At 39.6% G+C, this 21,389-nt stretch overlaps 1 protein-coding gene across 4 annotated transcripts in view; it reads right to left on the reverse strand.

Moving 5' to 3' along the window:
- Positions 1–21,389, reverse strand: part of PRKN (parkin RBR E3 ubiquitin protein ligase) — a 1,379,176-nt gene that overhangs the window by 873,862 nt on the left and 483,925 nt on the right. The gene's annotated exons all lie outside the window — the stretch shown is intronic.

The following is a 21,389-nucleotide window of genomic DNA, read 5'->3' on the forward strand; positions in this document are numbered from 1 at the left end:
GGATATCTTCAATTAAAACACTTGTTTGGATTCATTAGTGTTTCCTTGATTTGATTCTTTGGTCCATGAGTAAATACATTTTAGAGATTAAATGATTAGTTTCTTTACATATAAACTAGGGCTAATAGTATTTGCCTTTAATGATGTTGGAGAATAGTAAATAAAATAAAATACCCTTGCCAGGCATGTACAGTTGCTCCCTTGTATACATAAAGGATTGGCTCCAAGACCTCCTATGGACAGCAAAATCCAACAGTGCTCAACACCTTTATATAACATGGTGTGGTATTTGCCTATAATCTGTGTATATCCTCTCATATATTAAAATTGTTTCATCAGCAATGGGGAAAAGACTCCCTATTCAATAAATGGTGCTGGGATAACAGGCTATAGATATACAGAAGAATGAAATTCAAGATGGATTAAAGACAATCCATCTTGGAGTTCATTTTTGGAGTTCATTGATTCCTATCACCATACAGAAAACTCAACTCAAGACGGATTAAAGACTTAATGTAAGACTTCAAACTATACAAATCCTAGAAGAAAACCCAGAAAATATCCTTCCCATTCTAGGCCTTGGTAAAGAATGTATGCTTAAGTCTTCAAAAGGAATTACAACAAAAGCAAAAATTGACAAGAGGGACCTAATTAAACCTGCATAATTAAAGAGCTTCGGCATAGCAAAAGAAACAAACAAGGGAGTAAACAGGCAACTACAGTCTGGAATCTTCAGGAATGAGCCCAGCAAGGCCAGAGTTCATGGGGGAAAAATTTTCAACATAAACGTAAAAGAGTGACTAAATCAATCAAGGGTAAGAAGTGAAGATTCAAGTACAAAGCAGAGGGCAGCAAACCAGGTAGGAAGGAATCTGTCACCTACGCAGTGAGCATAACCCAACAGGTAGTTTCTCAAATCAGAGACCCAACCAGTAACCAAGGTAAAAGAGGGACTAAATCAATCAACAAAAAAAAAGTCAAGATGCAAGTTCAAGGCAGAAGTCAGGAAACCGAACTCCACATGGACACAGAATGGTCTATTCATGGCACAGCCAAGGGGAGGGGCAGGCAGCCGTCAGGGAAAAGTACTCAAAAAGGCAACACTCACCGAATGACTGAAATTTGGAGTCATGGATTTCAGCAGGGATTTGCAGTGAAAGAAACAGGCATATAGAGACTAAGTTCCCAATAAACGTTACAATTCATCTTTTCACTCTCCTCTTGAAATGGGATGTATTGTGAATGTATTGAGCTAAATTATCCTGCATGGCTTTGGCCAGCTATCCCATTCTCTGGTGAGTGTTTATTTTCTAAGAGTTAGATGAGTAAAGAGCGGAGAATGGTAATGTAACCAATCTGATGCCTTGTTAGAAAATCTTCCCTCATGATACCAGAATGCTTTGGTGTGAAAGATTGGTTCCTACTGGAATAGTTTCTTTTTTAAGACTAATGCACAAAAATGCATATTCTGCCTATGTTTCTTCCCATGATGTGTATTCATTTAGTGAGTAAGGAATTATTTCTTTTCTTCCTTGTTCGCCTCAGTCCTAGTGTCCAGCTCAGTATCTTGCATTTGCTGCTAGTTGATGACACTGAATTTGCAGCAAAATGAAATAGACCTTCTTCAATTGGTCTGTTTGTCACTGAGTATATGTGTCATTGCTGTGACAGTAACCTGGCTGATGAATGAAATTTACTGGACTATGAACAGTAATAAGATATTCCTGAAGCTCTGGTTTCTCACTTTGCTATCTTAAACCAAAGCTATTAAACTCTTCAAATAAGCATGCTTTATTCAGTAATTCATAGACTTCAATTAAATTTTGAGCAGCAGAGAACTCTGAACATTCCCATTGATGCCACCGTGGTATGGCCAGAGCTAGGCTCAACTGCTCCAAAATCGTCAGCCAAACACCTCAGTCTCCCAAGCCAAAATTTGACATAGACTATGCTTCTCCGGCCTTATTTCATTACTCAAAATAAGATGATTGAAAAATGTATGAAGCTGACAGTAGAATACTAGTGGGCACAAGAGAGGAGATGTAAATATTCAGGTAAAACTCAATCAGTTCAGAAAAAGATTTTTAGCAGATGCAAATTAATTGGAAAAAATGTCAGATGATAAATCTTTGCTTTATCACTTTGCAGTCTGGGTTTGACAAGGACATAATCCCTAAAAAGAAAGGATTTTCAAAAGAATCAACAGAACGTTAAGGGTATAGAGAATTCAGACACTAATTCAATCATACATAATCTTATCTAACAGTTAATACACTTTCTAAGATGACGTACCAGTTGGAGGATAAGATGCAAAGGATGAAAAAGATAAAAGTAGATTTAATGCAATGTTTTACAGGTAAAACATTGGTTTTTGGTTTGAATAACGACCTTTTACTCTTACCACCTTGGACAACCTAGGAGGCAGAATTCTATGATAATCCCCAAAATTCCAGCCCCCTAATATACATGTCCTATGTAACCCTCTCGCCTTGAGTGCAGGTGGCACCTGTAAAAATGATCAGATATCCTCCTATTAGGAGGTTATATTAAATAGCAAAGATAAAGGATTTTTGTAGATGTGCAAAAGGTCAGAAATCGGCTGATTTTGAATTAATCCAAAAGGAGATACCCTGGGTCGGCCTGACCCAATCAGAGAAGCTCCCATAGAAAAACAGTCCAGATCTTGTAGAAACGAAGATATGGAGATAGAGCTTCCGACCGCTTTGAAGATGTGAACTATCATGCTGAGAGTCCCACGTGTCAGGGCATTGCAGGAGCCTCAAGGAGCTGAAAGCAACCGTGGCTGACAGCCAGCAAGAAAGCTGGGACTTCAGTCCTACAACTTCAGGGAATGAATTCTGCCAACAATTATGTCAGTGTGAAAAAAGAATCCCAAACTGCAGAAAGGAACATGGCCCAATTAATGCCTTGATCCATTTGTGAGATCCTGAGTGGAGGACGCAGTTAAGAACTTCTCACAATGTCTGCGGGTCAGACCTGAGGAAATGCGGGACCTGACTCACAGAAATTGTGAGATCATAAATGGGTGTCGTTTAAAGCCACTACACTGGTAGTAATTTATCACACAGCAAAAAATGACTAATACGTGTGGCTGGTTTACTTCACCTCACTGTTAGTTTTCTTTTTATTTTATTTTATTTTATTATTATTATACTTTAAGTTTTAGGGTACATGTGCACAATGTGCAGGTTAGTTACATATGTCATATGTATACATGTGCCATGCTGGTGTGCTGCACCCATTAACCCGTCATTTAGCATTAGGTATATCTCCTAATGCTATCCCTCCCCCCTCTCCCCACCCCACAATAGTCCCCAGAGTGTGATGTTCCCCTTCCTGCGTCCATGTGATCTCATTGTTCAATTCCCACCTATGAGTGAGAACATGCGGTGTTTGGTTTTTTGTCCTTGCAATAGTTTACTGAGAATGATGATTTCCAATTTCATCCATGTCCCTACAAAGGACATGAACTCATCATTTTTTATGGCTGCATAGTATTCCATGGTGTATATGTGCCACATTTTCTTAATCCAGTCTATCATTGTTGGACATTTGGGTTGGTTCCAAGTCTTTGATATTGTGAATAGAAGACCATAATAGGAGGGCACTTTAAGAATTTCATGTGATTGACACTCTTGGCATGTAGCTAGCATGTAATAAAAGCACAGTAGAGGCAGTTAATCATAATAATAGCGCTGCTAATAGCACTATTAGTAGCAGCAGTATAAACTGCAGTAATTGTGACAGGCTGGAACTCCTAGATATGCTTGTAAACAAAATTAAAAATAGGGATGAAGAATTCTACAGGCTGGTATTTGACTAAATTAAATCAATGCTTGATTAAATCTATTGACATCTATACATATGTGTATATTGGCTTATTCCAAATAGACACATGACACACACACACACACACACACACACACACACACCATAATGCTCCAGAAACAGCACAGTATACCTTTCTACAAATACACTATGCATTTTCCTACCTTTGTATCTCTTTCTTATGTCCTGGTTTTTCCCCCTGAAATGTCATTCCCACAGCTCTACCTGTAAAATTTGTTGATTTTTCATTGCCTACCTAGGATTATGTGTATTAACAATGTTCCAAGAGCTGTTGTTGTCATTTTGTAATATGAGATAGGAATCATATGAGATAAATATTACTATTATTCCAATGTATCCCTTTTTAAAGGACAGGGAATGAAGGACTACAAAGACTGATTTGGCTGTGTTCGTGGTGTGGTGTCAGCATCTGAAATTAGTCACTCAAGCTCCTGGTTGTGCCTTCCACCACCACAATAAGCTTTGAGTCGATGGCCCCTCATAGACACTCCTCCATATCCAAAAAAGATTTTTTTTCCTTTTCTTATCTCTTAACCATATTTTATTTGACTTAGTAGGGTTTAAGCTAAGACCAAGCTGAGCTATATTTGGCATATAGATACACTGAGTTTACAGAACTGCCTAACAATGTTCTGGTCAACAATGGACTGCATATACAGTGGTAGTTTTATAACATTACAATACTGTATTTTTACTGTACTTTTTCTATGTTTAGATACACAAAAACTTGCCAATGTCTTATAATTTCCTGTAGTATTCAGTCCATTCACGTGCTGTACAGGTTTGCAGCCTAGGAGCAACAGGCTGTACCATGTAGCCTAGGTGTGTGCGAGGCTATACCACGCAGGTCTGTGTAAGTCCACTCCATGATGTTCACACAATGCCAAGATCACCTAACGGTGGACTACTCAGAATGCATCCCCCTCAAAAAGTGACCCAAGACTGAATTTACATCCACTAATGTGCATGTGGGGAAAGACAAGTTGGAGAAAAAGCTTGATGCGTGCCGTCATTTATACTTTCCCAGTTGGAGGAGAGAAGACAATCAAAGGGAATTAACAGAGAGGCTGCAGGCCTTCTGGAAGGAATCTATCTTGAGGGAAGTAGGCCTGGGGAATTGGATGATGCTGCATCCTCTTTCTGGGCACAGACCCACCCTGACCCAGCTACTCTAGTATTATATGCCCTAGGGAGAAAATCATGGCAAGAAATTAAGGTTGTTGCTGCAATCCCCAGGGCCCAAGCCATCTTGCTCTGAGCTGCTATAAGAGTTTTACACAGTGCAAAGCCATTTGCTGATCAAATTTTATTAAAAACCATACTCATCTGAGATGCCCTGTGTTAGTGGTAGCCGAAACTCCTGGTGTCCTTGGGAGAGACAGGCCTATTGTCTTGGTTCATTTTCTGTGGTTATAACAGTATACCTGAGACTGGGTAATTTATAAAGAAAACATTTATGTAGCTCACAGTTCTTGAGGCTGGGAAGTCCAAGATTGGGCAGCCCTGTCTGGTCTGCATCATAACATGGTAGACAGCAACACGTGGTGAGAGCACATCTATGAGTGAGCAGGTGCAAAAGACAAAACACAAAGAGTGACCAAACTTTATAACAACCTGCTCTCACAGTAACTAATCCAGTCCCTCAAAAGTAAGAACCCACTCTTGTCAGATGGCATTAATCCATCCATGACCGTAAATACCTTATGACCCAAGCACCTCCTGAAGTTCCCACCACCTTTAAACCAACACACCTACATTGGTGACCAAGACTCAACAGGAGCTTCTGTGAGAAGAAACCATATTCAAACCATAGCACCTGTTGAACTTGAGAAATTCAGGCTTATGTGTTATTGTGGTCTATTTTTAAAGCTGAGAGATCGGGACACCTTCTTTCATCTCTTTGGTATCTTCAGAATTTTGAAAAGTATTTCTAAGTTAATGTAACCTTCTTTTTCATACTAACCTGACACTGATGTGCCCAAACAGACCTGGAGAACCTGAGATCTCTGCTGTGCACATCTCCCCAACACTATGCACCTTGGAGCTCCTCTCATCTCTGCACCCTCCATGGAGCCAACTTCAATGCTGAACACACAGCAGAGGCTTAATAAATGTGCTTTGACCAAAGATTTTGTTGTATCAACCCACAGTAACAAAATTGACAGTAGATGTAGCTGATGTGTTTAACTTCAGAAAACATATATGGGGAAATCTCATATAAAAGGACAATGTGGATTTACCTGGGAAACAGTTATTAACTAATATAAACTGCTGGCTACAGGAAATGACTGCTGTTAATGTAGGGCTGTATATATATATATATATATACTTTTGTTATATATTTATACTTCTATTATTTTATATATAAACATATATGTTTAGGAAACCATATGTATATACAAATGGAAAGAGTTGGAAGCAATGATCCCCCAGGGGAATCTATTGCATACAGGTAGGGAGAAGGCATCAATAAGTTAAATAATAATAATAATAATAATAATAGTAATAATAAAATTACATCAAACTGGGCAGGTTAGAAAGAACTTAAGGAGAAAGAGTCAGTGCTTACCCTAAGAAAGAAAAGACTCATAAAAAAAGAGAGACTGAGAAAAGCAGAAAAATAAAAATCAGGGCTATGCGCTTTGAGACAGGCAGACAAGACAGAGGCAGAGACAGATACAGAGAGAGAGACAGAGACACGCAGGCACCAGAAAGGAGAGAGTGCTCCCCTCCAAGGCCGCGCTGCACCCCTTCCTGGGTGCTGTGGATAGGGGCCCTAGGGCTCCTCCTTCCACAGTAGCACTGTAATGGGAAAGGCCCACAACAAGCATGAAACCAGTCCTCATGAGCAGAGCCATGTGGGTCAAATTACTGCAATTTGGGAGAAATTCTGCAAAGACGTTTGGGAGGGATTTGTGCAGGAGGAACACCAAGAATTTTGTTTGTTTGTTTGTTTGTTTGTTTGTTTGTAGACAGAGCCTCGCTCTGTTGCCAGGCTGGAGTGCAGTGCTGCAATCTTGGCTTACTGCAATCTCCGCCTCCTGGGTTGAAGCGATTCTCCTGTCCCAGCCTCCCGAGTAGCTGGGACTACAGGCGCCTGCTACCACGCCCAGCTATTTTTTGTATTTTTAGTAGAGACTAGAGACGGGGTTTCACCATGTTGGCCAGGCTGGTCTCAATCTTTTGAAGTCGTGAACCGCCCGAAGACTCCATGAGTATAACAAGATTAACTTGAGCCTAAGAATTCCTAGGCATGGGCAGCTCGCTGCTTCACCCACTGGCTCAGGCCAAATCAGTTCTTCAAAATCAGTCATGGCTACAGTCCCCTCCTTGGTATATGCTGCTACTTATGAGGAAATCCTAATCCTGAGCACAGAAGTTCATTCTCTTGCTGCGCTAATGATCCGGCCAGAAAGTGCTGACAGCCGGCTGGCTGCCTGGCTGGCTCTCCTGCAAACGCACAGTCTTCTTGTCATACAGCAGGAGAAGCACAGTGGATAACCAGTGTATATATCTACATTTAACTTTACGTAACTATCCTAGTATACGTATGGGACTGGCATACAGTCTTCCGCATATGTACATCTTTAAGTAGTTGGTATGATTTCTCTGTAATAAAGTCCAAATTTTAGTGTGTGTGTTAATTCTCTTAACATCCACGCTCTTTAGTCATTGACTATTGCATTCATTTTTAGCTATGCAACACTTTGAAAATAAGGGTTTTCCCCCCCACCTTAATGTAATAAACCAAACCACTGCAAATTTTATCTTGCTTTTCATTATCTGGAATAATTTAGCTACTTTTTTTCTCTCTCTACCCTTTATATCTATATCCATTAGAACACAGTTCCTGAAAATCATGGTTTTTGAAAACCCAAAACATATCCAATTATAGTTTAAATGCAAGAGACTCTCTCAATGATCAATAAATCTGACACCCACAAACACTTGTTTTACTTTAGAAATGGCGCAAATATGTGAGTCCCAAATTATGAAATTATGGTGTTGATTTTCACTTTGTGCTTGACCTCTACCTGAAAGTACAAAGCTGAGGTCTAATTTGACATTAATTAATCTTACTCTCTTCCCCTCACTCTTAAACTTGAAAAACATAGTAGGGAAAAATGCACTAGCCTTCTACCATTCTTATCCCCTATGTGACATAAAAACAAAAGTGAAGTTAGCTACTTAGTCAAAGCTGGCAAATGCATTCTCACCATCCCTAGTGTCCATACAGAAAACTTGCATGCCTTCAGGACAGAAACCACTAAGGTTGTGTTCCTCTACTGAAATTTGGGGGAAGTCCAAAAAGATGGACAAAGGATGTTGTATTTTAAAAACCAGTAGTCCCATTAAAAAAAAAAAAAAAAAACTTAACTACTTAGTGACCTGAGTGACATCAATGTGTTCTTGTGAGGGCTATTTTCTCATGTTTGGTGGTGAATGTGCAGACACAATGTTTATCGTAGAGAGAATTCTCCAAATAGAAGGTGTTGAAACTTCACTACACTGAGCTCATTCAAGGACCTGGGCATAAAGCAAATTACAAGAGGGATTGAACCACATAATAAGAGAGAAGCCTTTAGTCTTTATTTCTACTGAAGCAGGTATGCTTTAGAGAGACATGTTTCAACTGAAATGTACAAACCACAAAATCACTAAATTCAAAATTCAAAAGAGAAATTCATCATAAGGGCTGTGGAATTGGCTTCTTAGAGTATATTTTGTGGAAAATAGAAATCTGGAGCACTACATTTGAGATGCAAAGCATAAGTGGGTCCCCGATGTTACAGTTGGTCAACCACATGTACAGACAGGGACTAGAGACTCTTCTCTCCACCTTCAAAAATGACAAATATTGGTAATGAGAGTCCCAGAACTAATCCTTTCCTGTATAAATGTGAATGCTCATTTAAAATTTGAGAAATAAAGTTATGATTCATTAAAATGAAAAACAAGAAATTTAGGGAAAAAAGTTCTTAGTCCATTGATCGCTCATCTCACTTTGCTGAAAGATCATTAAATGGTTTGAAATTAATGTCTGATAAATATGTGAGCTGATTGAAGTTATAAATATCTTCAAACAGCTATTCAAAGCTTATTAAAAATCTTCACTTTAATGAGGCAAAAACATGAAAATTGGCTCTACCTAATGCCTAGCAGAGTCCAATATTGCACTTTACATATCGGTTTACAAACATTATTTCCAGGTGTCTTTAAATAGAGCTCCAATCTTGCACTGTTCTGATTTTTCAAAATCCTTCCAGATATTTGGACTCAAGTACCATCACTAAGAATAGATCCCACAGTAACATCAGCCTAGCCACAAGCTTCCACATGCACCACCAGTAGCTGCTGCTTTGCGGTGTTGTATGCTGGATCTTTTGCACACCTCTAAATGATGGAAGGTACCACAGCCCAGTCTATGGGACCACTTCTGTTTTCTATCCATACTCGCTGCTCAAGTGATCTTCTCAGTCCTATGGCTTACGTATCTACCCTTTGCTTTTTGCTAAATTTATGTTTCCAGCTTTGAGCTGCAGATTTGTACAGCAAATTGTCTCCCTGACTCATCTGCCTTGCCATCTCTAAATTACTATGTCCAAATTAGAATCCCTGATTGTTCCTCAACAAAACCTGCTTCTGCCTAGTCTCCCCCATCCCAACAAAAACACCCCCAGTCACCCAGGTGTTCAAGTAACTATGATTCATCCTTAATTTCTCTATTTCCATCATATTCAGCCTCTAATCCATCAACAGATACTGTAGGTTTTATCTTCAAGATCACTCTAGAATGAGACCATCTCTCACCACCTTCAGAATGACACAAGCGTCACTCACGCAAGCACCTGCTCTTACTGGAATCCATTACCTGCATCCATTTCAGCCTGTCTGAGCCATTTCTCCAACAGAGGCTGGGCTGTTCTTTTAGAAACATGAATTAGAGCCCATTATTCCTTTGCTCAGCACCTGCTGATGGCTACCTATGCACATTCTTTACACACATCTGCCCCTGCCTCTCTCCCAGATCACCAGTTCATTCCCAGATCCAGCTACTCTACATCTACATACACCAAACTCAATATCTGCCCTCGGCCTTGGCACTTGCCATTCCCTCTTCCTTTCCACTGTTCCTCTCAACATTGCACACCTAGTTCCCTCAATCTATCCAGCACTCGACTTAGAGAAGCCTTTCAGAAATAGTCTGTTTTTGTACAAACGACCAATACCTGTATCCTTTCGATCTGTTTGACATTTCTGTATGGACTCATAACTAGCTCAAATTATATAACAAATTAATTTAATTACTTGCTTACTGGCCATCTTTCCCACTATAAGGTCAGCTCCCTGAGGCTAGGAATCCTGCCTGTTGTTTTCACCATTACATCTGAGTACTTAGAACCACTCTGCCACAGAGCCTGCACTCCGTAAACATTCCTTTATTGAAGGAAACATAATTGAATGTGCATCCCTTTTCACAGCCTGGGTACCAGACAATTCTTATATTCTATTATTATAAAGGTAAACTGAAGTGCAAATAAACATAACTTTGAATAGCAAGGTTGTAGGTTGAAATCAAGTAGTCATTACATATGTATATATGCATGAGCATATCTTACTGAAGAAATTTTTTTATTATTGGCCTATATGGAGCCAATGAATACTCAAATTAACTGTAAGTGTGTCTATCTGTTGGCATGAGCCAAGAAGTATGACAACAGTGACGGTTCACAGAGCAGGATGTAGCTGGCTGCATTTGCTGTATACCAAGCCAGCTCCTTGGCTAGAAGCAAGTGGGAAGAAGCACACCCTCTTTGAAATAATCCTGCAAGAGGCAAGCTGGGCTTGAAGTCTGGGAGGAACCAGGGGAAGAGTGAAGAGGAAGGCACTCAGCTGATAACCAACTTCCTCACTTGCTCCACTTATATTTAGTGATTGCTCTGATCACATTTGAATAATGCTCACCAGACACTGTTAGTCAGAACAATGTGTCCCCTAGGACTGATCTACTGACTTCAATTTCATGTTCTAATACAGAACAGCATACATAACTTGAAGATAGGAATCTACACAACTGTGAACAATAGAGGAGGGTCACAGAAATCTAATAACAGCCTGGAGAGAATCCCATTCTTGCTTTGCTGTCATGCCAATGAATTGCATTCTACAAGAAACTCTGTTAATTCACTGCTCCTATCTTGCACCAGGCAAACCAAGTCACAGTGAAGAGAAGGTATCCATGGCTCTTTAAAGCAGTACTTTATAAAAATTCTATGCATGCCCACCTGAAAATAACTTAAAATCTCTGTTGTAGCTTTCTGATCTTCTTTCTGTCTCATAAAAAATATTTCAAAGTAACATCGTGGGTTCAGACACCTGTCTCCCCAATGTGATGTAAATTCACTGGACTGATGGTGCCTGTACTACAAATGCTGGAGGTGCTGAAGGCATTCCATAGATGGCTTATCAGCTTTCTCAGAAATTAAGAGGAAATTCGCTCCTCACTGGAAACCTCAGATAAATATGCCTCCCTCTCTCTCTCTCCTTTTCCTTTCTCCCTCTCCTTCTCTCTCTCCTCTAAACCCAGTTAGTTTCCAAAGAAAATATTGCAGAGAGCTGAGAGATCCTCCCTAAAACAGAAGCCAATCCTCCTGATCACCCTCCATGTAAACTGAAATACTAACATTTCTCAATGTTTATAAAGAAAATTTACTTTCTGAAAGGGAAAACCAAATTTATTGTCCCAGTGTTATAAATAGTGTTTGTAATTACAAATTGATTTCAGAGAATGTGAAGTTCAGTTATGCCTAAATAGATAAGCATACTTTTTAAATGGGTAAGAAGTCATTGGGAAAAAATGTAGCAGTGGTGTTCCCTAACTCCCCAAAATCTTTTCAGATGAGGAACTGCATTTTATTCATACTCAGAACTGCAACAAAGTGATAAGGTGTGAGAGGGAATCCTGGAAAGACAGAGCAGACAGTATCCGCTGCCTGCTGGATCTATATCTAGGACAGTGAAATATCACAATTTGATCATTTGGGAAAATAACAGCCATACACATACCATGGTCCTAGGAAAATTATACTTGTGTGGTAATCCCATTCAATAGGTTAATACCGAATATGCTGAGGTTTTGGTATTGTGAAATTAGAGAGTTACCTATTCATTCACAAATCAGGAAGCCTAATTTAACCACCTGATCCACTGTCCCAAATGATTAACTACATCCCAGAGAGAGAAAAATATATATGAATTAAACAAGGCAATCTCTCCCAGAGAAGACAGAAGGAAAACTAAGGAAATGCAGTGCTCTGTAATTTCTCTGGCCCCACCTCACTAATAAGGGCCTGGCTGGGTTAAGGCTGCTGTGTCCACAGTATCATAGTGTCATCATCTGTCACCTAGAGATGGGGGTCTGTCACCGTGACCACTTCCATACCCCTTAACCTCTCAGGGAGGTTAATTTCACGGCCCTTGGAAAGCCAATTTCTAACATAGTGTCAGAATAAGGTATCACTTTCCCAGAACAGGGAGAGAGGCTTTATCTCAGGATTATGCGAAACGAGGGGTATGTAGGGTATGAGCAGCCATATAGGGATTTGGCTAGCCTGACAATTTCTGCATCGCCTGACTCCTATTTTCTGAGCCTAGCTCACGGCACTGTTGCTGACCTGCAGTGCCTGTTGAAGGCTATGTGCTCAGGGCCTTTGCACCTCCCCTCCCATGCCTGGCTACTGTCCCCTTCTTCTGCGGGGGCTGCCTTTCTTTCCTTTGCAGGGGTAAAAGGATGATGACCAGGAGAAAGGTGACCTTTCCTCCTCACTCCCCAACTCCTGGGGGTTCATCCCCATCTTCTTCACTAAATATAGCTCAGTTTATCAAATGGCCAGTTGAATGTCAGGGAAAATGGACCCTTTTCCTCATAAGTGGTAGATTAATTGCTTTTCCTTTCACTTTTCTGAGGATAGGCATATAATGGAGCAGCCGCTTGGTATGAAATCATTGATTTGCCTCAAGGTTGAGATTAAGCCAGTCACTTCAAACATTTTAATATTAGCAAAAGGCTTTGTGTGATTTTTTTCTTCTCTCTGCTGTGACTTTATTCAAGGTCTTTAGATCACAGGGGCTTTGACAAGTTTGTCAGTGATCAGGGGCTGCCTTAATCAAGTAAGAAAAAAAATCCCGCCAAGACCTCCTATGCATTTATATGTTACAGGACTGTTTAATGCCAGTATCTGCACAAAGCGTGGTGTGTAAACTACAGGCTTTAGAGGATATTAATTAATACAGATTGGAGAATTTCTGATGCAGCTCATTAACAGAGATCAATATTTAAAACTTATGTTTGGGTAAAAAAAAAAGTCATGGTAAATAATTGAGTAAAAGAGGAAATACACACCAGCATAAAAGTGTGTTTATTTATTTTACATAAATATCACCATGAGCACTAATGAACAACTATATTTCCTTACAGTAAAATAATACCACAAGGAGACTTCTAAAAGAAAACCATTGATAGAGTCCTATAGTCACCCTTATGTACAAAAAGTCACATGAATACTGCAAAAAGAGGTACATCTTGTTATTTCAATATTAACTCTCCAAGAGGTTTTTAAAACATCTCCAATATCTATATGTAAAGGTTATTCATTAATATTGGCTATTATTTGGATGTGAATCCTAGAAAAAATATAGACATTTTTAAAGCAAAGCACATGCAAGTATTTTTATATAATTCATTAAGGAATGTATTGACTGAAAATACACCAAGATAATGCATATCTCGTAATTCAAATTGAAGGAACTTATTCTAAAGAAATGCTATACAAATATGCATGTACAAGATGTTCACTGATGCAGTGTTACAAATGCAAAAACCTGGATAAAAACTAATAGCCTCAATTATGTTAATGGAAAGTGAAATACTGTGAAGCCATTAAAATGACTCTAATATCTGAGGAGAAAAAACCTCCTCCTCATTTTATAGACAAAGATGGTCAATTAAAAAATAACGAAAAAATTTTCCACTTTTGGGGAAGCCATTTTATTGAATACACTCATTTATTTAAACATTCAAGAAATATTGGATGTTTCTGCCAGATTTCATGTGGTTAGAAACTTCATCCCCAAGCCCATATATTAATTTTAAGTGGGGCATTTGGGAGGTAACTAGGATTAGATGAGGTCATCGCAGAGGGGTCACCCTGACAGGACTGGTGGTTTCATAGGAAGAGAAGGAGATACGAATGGACATGCATGCTCTTGTCCTCTCACCATGTGAGGCAGCAAGAAGGCCCTCACCAGATGCCGGTGGCATGCTCTTGGACTTTCCAGCATCTAGAAGCATGAGCCCAATAAATTTATTTTATTAACAGATTATCCAGACTGTGGTATTCTATTATAGCAACAGAAAATGGACTAAGACATATACTGAAGAGTTGATGACAAAAATAAATACGTGATTTTGACACGTTCTATGAGGAAAAGAAAAAGATGCAGCTCAGAATCATAGTATTGAACCTAACATAGGATGGGGGAAAAAAGCAGAGAATGTGTTGTTAGGATACTATGGGAAAATGAGAACAGGTACACGACAATTTGCAACTAAGAATGTTTTGGACTCAGAGGGAGAATGCCCCTGGCATCATGTCGAGGCCGGGCCACACTGAGTTGGGGCAGGGGTGGGGAGACAGAACTGAGGAAAAGTGGAGACTGGTCCCAGCGAGCTGGCTTTAGGATTTTGAATTTTGATTTATTTCAGTTCAGTTTATATGCTAAAAGGTTTGATTCAGTTGGTTCATTGAAAAGATTTACCAGGGAAGAAATGACACAAGTCGTATGTTTTAATTTAGTTATATAACATAATATAGAGTTGTCCCTGAGGATCTGAGGAGGGTTGGTTCCAGGATGCCCATGGATAAGATGGTCTGCAGACACTCAAGTCCTTGATATAAAATGACAGAGTATTTGCATATAACCTAACACACATCCTACTGTATACTTTAAATCATCTCTAGATGACTTGTAATACCTATGACAAGGTAAGAGCTGTGTTAATACTTTTCATATTTATTTTAAAATTTGCATTATGTTTTATATTTATTGTTATTTTTTACTGCTTTTCCACCAAGTACTTTTTATGGATTGGTTGAATCTGCAGATGCAGAACCAAGAATAGAGGGCAGACTGTGGTGACAGACACCGTCTGTGTTATCATTTGAAGAGCTGTCCTGTGGGAGAAATGACAGCATGACAAACAGGCTGTGTGGACTTCAGCACATCAGCACAATGTGCCTCCAGTTTTTTCATCTGGAAAAACAACTGGCAGTGGGTGGTAAGTGATATTAATGTTCCTTCCAGTTCCAAGTGCAGTTTAGTGCTTTGGGAATAGTATTCAGAGATTCTCTTATGGCAGTGACATTTTTACCAGTGTTAGGTGAATAAAATATAACTTTATGAAAAAAATGGTATAAAAGGATTAGTATGTTATTTTTCTTATACACAGGAAACTAGCTGAATGAGAGGCTTAAGGGATATTTGTCTTTTATTATGTGAGGTTTTTTTGAAATTTAAAATATGAAGAACCAAAACTTACCACTAAATCCTACCGTCCAGATTGCTTTTAAAAGTTCTACTGTGAGAGGTAAACTGGGAATCTGAGTGTGTTTCCAGTTGTGTAATAATTACATTGCCTTATTGTTTTTTAGCCAAGTAATATTCTTATCTGGAGGCGATGTTTAATATTGTTTGAATATCTATGTGACTTGCAGCACTATCGTAAATGAGTCTTACGACATGCCTCCGTCATTCTGATATTGTGGACAAATGATATTATAGCTATCTACGAACATTACATATAAAGAATGCATATTGTCAAGATTGAATTTTACCTGAGGTCTGAGCCCCTGGAAAACAATGAAAATTAAAGAAATACTCCTCATGGCCGGGCGCAGTGGCTGAAGCCTCTAATCCCAGCACTTTGGGAGGCCAAGGCAGGTGGATCATGAGGTCAGGAGTTCGAGACTAGCCTGGCCAACATGGCGAAACCCTGTCTCTACTAAAAAAATACAAAAACTAGCGCGGTGGCTGGTGCCTGTAATCCCAGCTACTCGGAAGGCTGAGGCAGGAGAACTGCTTGAAGCCAGGAGGTGGAGGTTGCGGGGAGCCGAGATTGCACCATTGCACTCTAGCCTGGGTGACAGAGCGAGACTCTGTCTCAAAGAAAGAAAGAAAGAGAGAGAGAGAGAGAGGGAGGGAGGAAAGAAAGAAAAAGAAAGAAGGAAAGAAAGAGAAAGAAAGAAATGAAGGAAGGAAGGAAGGAAGGAAGGAAGGAAGGAAGGAAGAAAGAAAGAAAGAAAGAAGCTCCTCACCCTTCAGTGTGATCAAAAACAGCTTACTGCCAGGTCCCCCTTTCCCCATATGAATTAGATGTGTCACCTAACACTGGTAAAAATGTAACTGCTATAAGAGAATCTCTGAATAATATTCTCAAAGCACTAAACTGCACTTGGAACTCGAAGGAACATTAATATCACTTGTACCCGTTGACTACATAGGACAAGGCCAGACTTCCAATTCCTATCCTTTGCCTCAACAATGATTAGCTGGATTGCTTGTCCCTACTGATGAATCAGAAATGCTTGTTGGTTAAATTTGGTGAAGGTTCTCTCTATCCTCAGAACCCTGACTTGACAGCAGAGAGCCTCTCCTGAGAAGAAGCTGGCCCTAGGGTAAAACCCTCTCTCATTTACTATCCCATATGTCTCTCTTCCACCCCACTCCTCCACACCAGTTCTTACTAGCTTGTTTATTCCCCTGTATAAAAGAAAGCCCAAGCTTGGTGTGGTGGCTCACGCCTGTATCCTAGCACTTTGGGAGGCCGAGATGGGCCGATCACTGGAGGTCAGGAGTTTGAAACCAGCCTGGCCAACATGGTGAAACTCCATCTCTACTAAAAATACAAAAAAAAAAAATTAGCTGGGCATGATGGCACATGACTGTAATCCCAGCTACTCAGGAGGCTAAGGCAGGAGCATCGCTTGAACCTGGGACGCAGAGGTTCCAGTGAGCCGAGATTGCGCCATTGCACTCCGCCTGGGTGACAAGAGAGAAACTCCATTTCGAAAAAAGAAAGAAAGAGAGAGAGAGGGACAGAGAGAGAAAGAAAGAAAGGAGAGGAAGGAAGGAAAGAGAGAGAATGGGGGAGAGAGAGAGAGAGAAGGAGGGAAGGAAGGAAGGAGAGAGAAAGAAAGAAGAAAGAAAAGAAAAGAAAAGAAAACGAAAGGAAAGAAAAGCCCCTTTTGCCTAACCCTTGAGATGCCTGCAGATCTTATGGTCAGAGCATTCTTCTATTGCACCCATCCTCCTCCCACTATTCGAATAGCCCATCCCTAAGCCCCTGCAATAATCCTTTCTAATAACGTCTACTCTTACTAAATTGAGATTTATTTTTTATTTGACAGGTTTTTTAATGAGAAATGCTTTTTAAGAGGTTAGAATAGTTTTGGTGGTTGTTCCTTAGTCTCTCATCACATCCCCTTTATGACTTGGAAAGGTAAATTTAGCATGGAAAAAAATGTGATTATTAGAAAACAAAAAGAATATTAAATCATGAAAGAAATTTATGCAAACAATAGGACAAGACCTAGTACATAAAAAGAGTCAGTGAAGCGAATAAAAACAACAAAACAGCATCACCACCACCACTTAACCACAAAGTGAAACAATTTACGTAATGATTTCTTGCTTTTCTTCTTCATATTATTGAAAGTTTCTTTGTTCACATTATCTCCAGTGGTCTGTGAAATGTTTGCAATGCATCAGTGCTCCTCTGAACAACTTTGTTAGGAATGAGAAGTGCTCTACCTATCAACAACAAAGGCAGCCGAATGACTAGAAATCAGTTTGTTGAAAATACTTCTTGGGTTCTGCCTTACCTGTCAATCACAAAAAGAAGGTGGAGAAGGGAGACATGCTTATGGCATCCCAGTTTTAAGGAAGAACATTTTAGCAATAAGCAAGCAGTTACCAAAAGGATTTAAAAAGGCAGTGGGTTTAGGTGCTTTGTTTCACTGTGAACATGAACTGTCATAAACGCATATCTGATATTTTAATATCAGATATTTGGTTAAAAAAAAAAAGTGAGGGAGGAGGGTGCATTTCATTATCTCTCCCAGATATGTACTGGCCATCTGGTGGGAAAGAAAACGGGCAGTCCCAGTCCAGGGCCCAGAGGATCTCCTTTGTCCCTGTACATACACACAAGAACGCACATATTACATTATCCAGGTAGAGAACATGTGGTAGGTTACAAAGAAGCCATGAAGAAGAAATAGGAAACCTGAATTGTAGTTGCACTCCTCTCAATATCCTCATCAGCAAAATGAATGAGTTGTTAATAATTACAAATGTACCAACTGTCATACGTTGCCATATGGCTTGTATATGTGTTTGGTATTTTAAATCTACAACATACAGTCATGCGCCCCATCTGCATCAATCATGGCATGTGTATATGGTGGTATTTTGTATTTTTACCCTACTTTTTAATGTTTAGATACAAAAATACTCTCCATTGTGTTACAGTTGCCTGCAGTATTCAGTACAGAAACATGCTGCATGGGTTTGTTGTTTAGGAGCAATAGGCTACACCGTACAGCCCAGGTGTGCAGTAGGCTATACCATCTAGGTTTGTGTAAGTACACTCTATGTTGTTTGCACAACAAGAAGATTGTCTAACCATGTGTTTTTCAGAAGTATGTCGTCATTAAGTGACACGTGACTATACATAAATATGTTAATAGCTAGTAATGAAGACATAAGCTCTAATTCTGATCAAGCCTAGACAAAGCAACTCATACACATAATTCTTAAAATAAAAACCTAAGAAAGATGTTAGTATTCCTTGTTTCTGGAAAAGGAGCCAAGACCCTGGGAGTTAAGCGGCCTTCTATGAGGCCAGATGACTGGGCCAGGACCCACTACCTGGCTGACCCCAAAGCCCACCCTTTTATTCATTCTGCTGCATTGGTTGTGACCTAGAATATTCTGTTGCTCTTCTGGTTGTTTAGAGAAACAGAAAGAAGACTCAGAGTAGACTCTGAAATGTCCACTCCCCAAACACTGCCCAGAGCCACTGGAGGTGTAATGTGCCAGGCACAGCTGTGTGGGCAGCAAGGCACGTGGAGCAGGAAGCAAAGGATGATGCCGAGGCACGGGCCACGTGTGCAGTGCCTGAAGGGGGTCTCCTCTGGTCGTGGCTGTGCACCAGTGACAGAAGGGGTTACTCACTATGATACTGGAGACCACCATGATCACTGACATTTCCTTAATGATGCACAAAATGAAGCTCACAAGTATCCAGCAAGTGACCGGAGAAAACTCTAGCATACTTCTCTGAATGTACACTTCAGAGAAGGAGGCAAATGCTTAAATGTAATATTTTAGATAAGTCACTGAATACAATTAGTATAGTAAGTACGCTATGGATTTGATGGTATGTAGTAATACGTCTCTATGGCAAGCTCATCTCCTGGAAAACTGGAACTACATTTGTCCACAAGCCTTTCTCACTGAGCAGGAACACAGCTTGCAGGTCGGCCGACTCATCTCCCCAGATTTTATTTTCTATTTTATCTATATTTTTCCTGGCTGTAATTTGTTTCTGTTTTGTTACATTTTGTAGATTCCTACAAACCTCTTTAACTATTTTGTAACGCAAGATATTTGAGCATAAATCCCTAAAAGACATATTATTTTATGATGTAAAGGTTTCATTTTTGCCATTTTACAGATGATTAAATAGAGGCCCGGCATGGTTAAGCGGCAAGCCCAGAGTCAGCCATCCAATGCAGCGCAGAGCTGTGATCCAACCCACTTCCACTCCCACGGCATCTCGGCTTCGTGGGAGTTGAGGAGCGTCTCAACTGCATGTCAGGAGAATCCATGAAAAGGAAAGAACCCAGAACAAATGGGTGAGAAAGTTCAAGACTATGTTCAGCGTTAAGAGCAAAAGCCACCTGAGAATTCTGCTTGCAGCCCCTTCCCAGGCATTACAGTGCAAAGCTAATTAGGGAGAATGGCATGAGTAGAAGACCACCAAGACCACCAACTGAAACGGGTGTTCTCATGGCCTCCAGTGGGCTTGACTATTTTTATATTTTTAATATTTTGGTCCAATCACTACTCTATACAACTTAGCTGTCTTAAAACAATAAAGCCAAAACAAAAATAAAACAATAACCCAGGCCTCCCAGATGTTGGCTTCAGTCTGTGTTCACAAGTTATCTTCCTAATATCACAGCATGAGCACTACTTCCCCATACTATTCTCATGAGATCTATGGCCAGGTCCAAGGTCGCATCATAGTAAATCTTTATGAAGGTTAAGAAATTTATAACATTTGCATTTGTTCACGAGTGTCAATAATCCCAACCGGCAGGTTTTACGCTCAGGTTTGAATGACACTTTGCTAACCAAGCCATTAAGGTTTGTTTCAAGGAGTCGGGGGAAGCTCCCCAGCAGCTCTGAGCAAATGAGGAGCCAGACAAAAACAATGAAAAATTTTTTTTAAATAAGATCTTCGAAAGTATATTATTAATTCTATCATTCAATAAGTGTTTTGGAAGACTATGCAAATGACATCTTGCAGTATAAAATCTGTTACAGAACAGACCTTCCAAAATTTCTTAGTCTCCTTCTTTCCTTCCCACGCATGCCCTATGTGTGGACTGGCAGCAATGTTTTTACTTTTAAGAGGAATTTCATCATTTGGGAAAAATTTAGAGATATTAATGAAAAATTGCTATGTGTCTCATGGCTACCTACTGATTAGAAGCAATTAACTTATTTCTATTTTAAAAAATTAGGCTAGCAAATGAAGCCTGTAGGAGAAGCATATTTAATAAATATAGAAATATTAATTGTAGGAAGTAACAATAACACTATGCAAAGTTGTCCTGTACATTGAAAAATCATACTGATTGTTTACCTCCTTATTCACAGCAAGGGAATCAAGACCATGGAAGTCAACCTGTAGCTGTATAATTGCGTCCAAATCCCAGTGAAGAGTAAATGCTAAAGCATTAGGGTGAACCCATTAAAACTGAGAAAAGAGAGGGAAATAAATCAATACTCAAGAGTAGAGTTACCTACCGAAGTACCATTCAGTTCAACACATTTGGAGGCCTCTTTTTCATATATGATGAGTTTTCACTCATATACACTGAGAAAAAGGTGAAGCATAAAACATCTAGAATGATGTTTTGAAGAAGGTGAAAGAATCACTGTGGTGAAGACTACAGAACTGCCCTGCCTCCATCTCTCCTAGGCACTTTAGCCATCTTACTCTAAAGCAGATTTGGAGTTGACTTTTTAAATTTCCTTTCAATGTTAGAAATTTAAGTTAGAAAATGCATGTTAAAGTTGATTAAAACTTAACAAGTTATTCTGACCCATTTTCCTCTTCTACTGCAATTCTGTCAAATGTCTTTTATGATGCCTTTACAATTACTGTT

The sequence above is a fragment of the Gorilla gorilla genome, chromosome 5, assembly GCF_029281585.2.
Source record: "Gorilla gorilla gorilla isolate KB3781 chromosome 5, NHGRI_mGorGor1-v2.1_pri, whole genome shotgun sequence".
NCBI classification, from domain to species: Eukaryota; Metazoa; Chordata; class Mammalia; order Primates; family Hominidae; genus Gorilla; species Gorilla gorilla.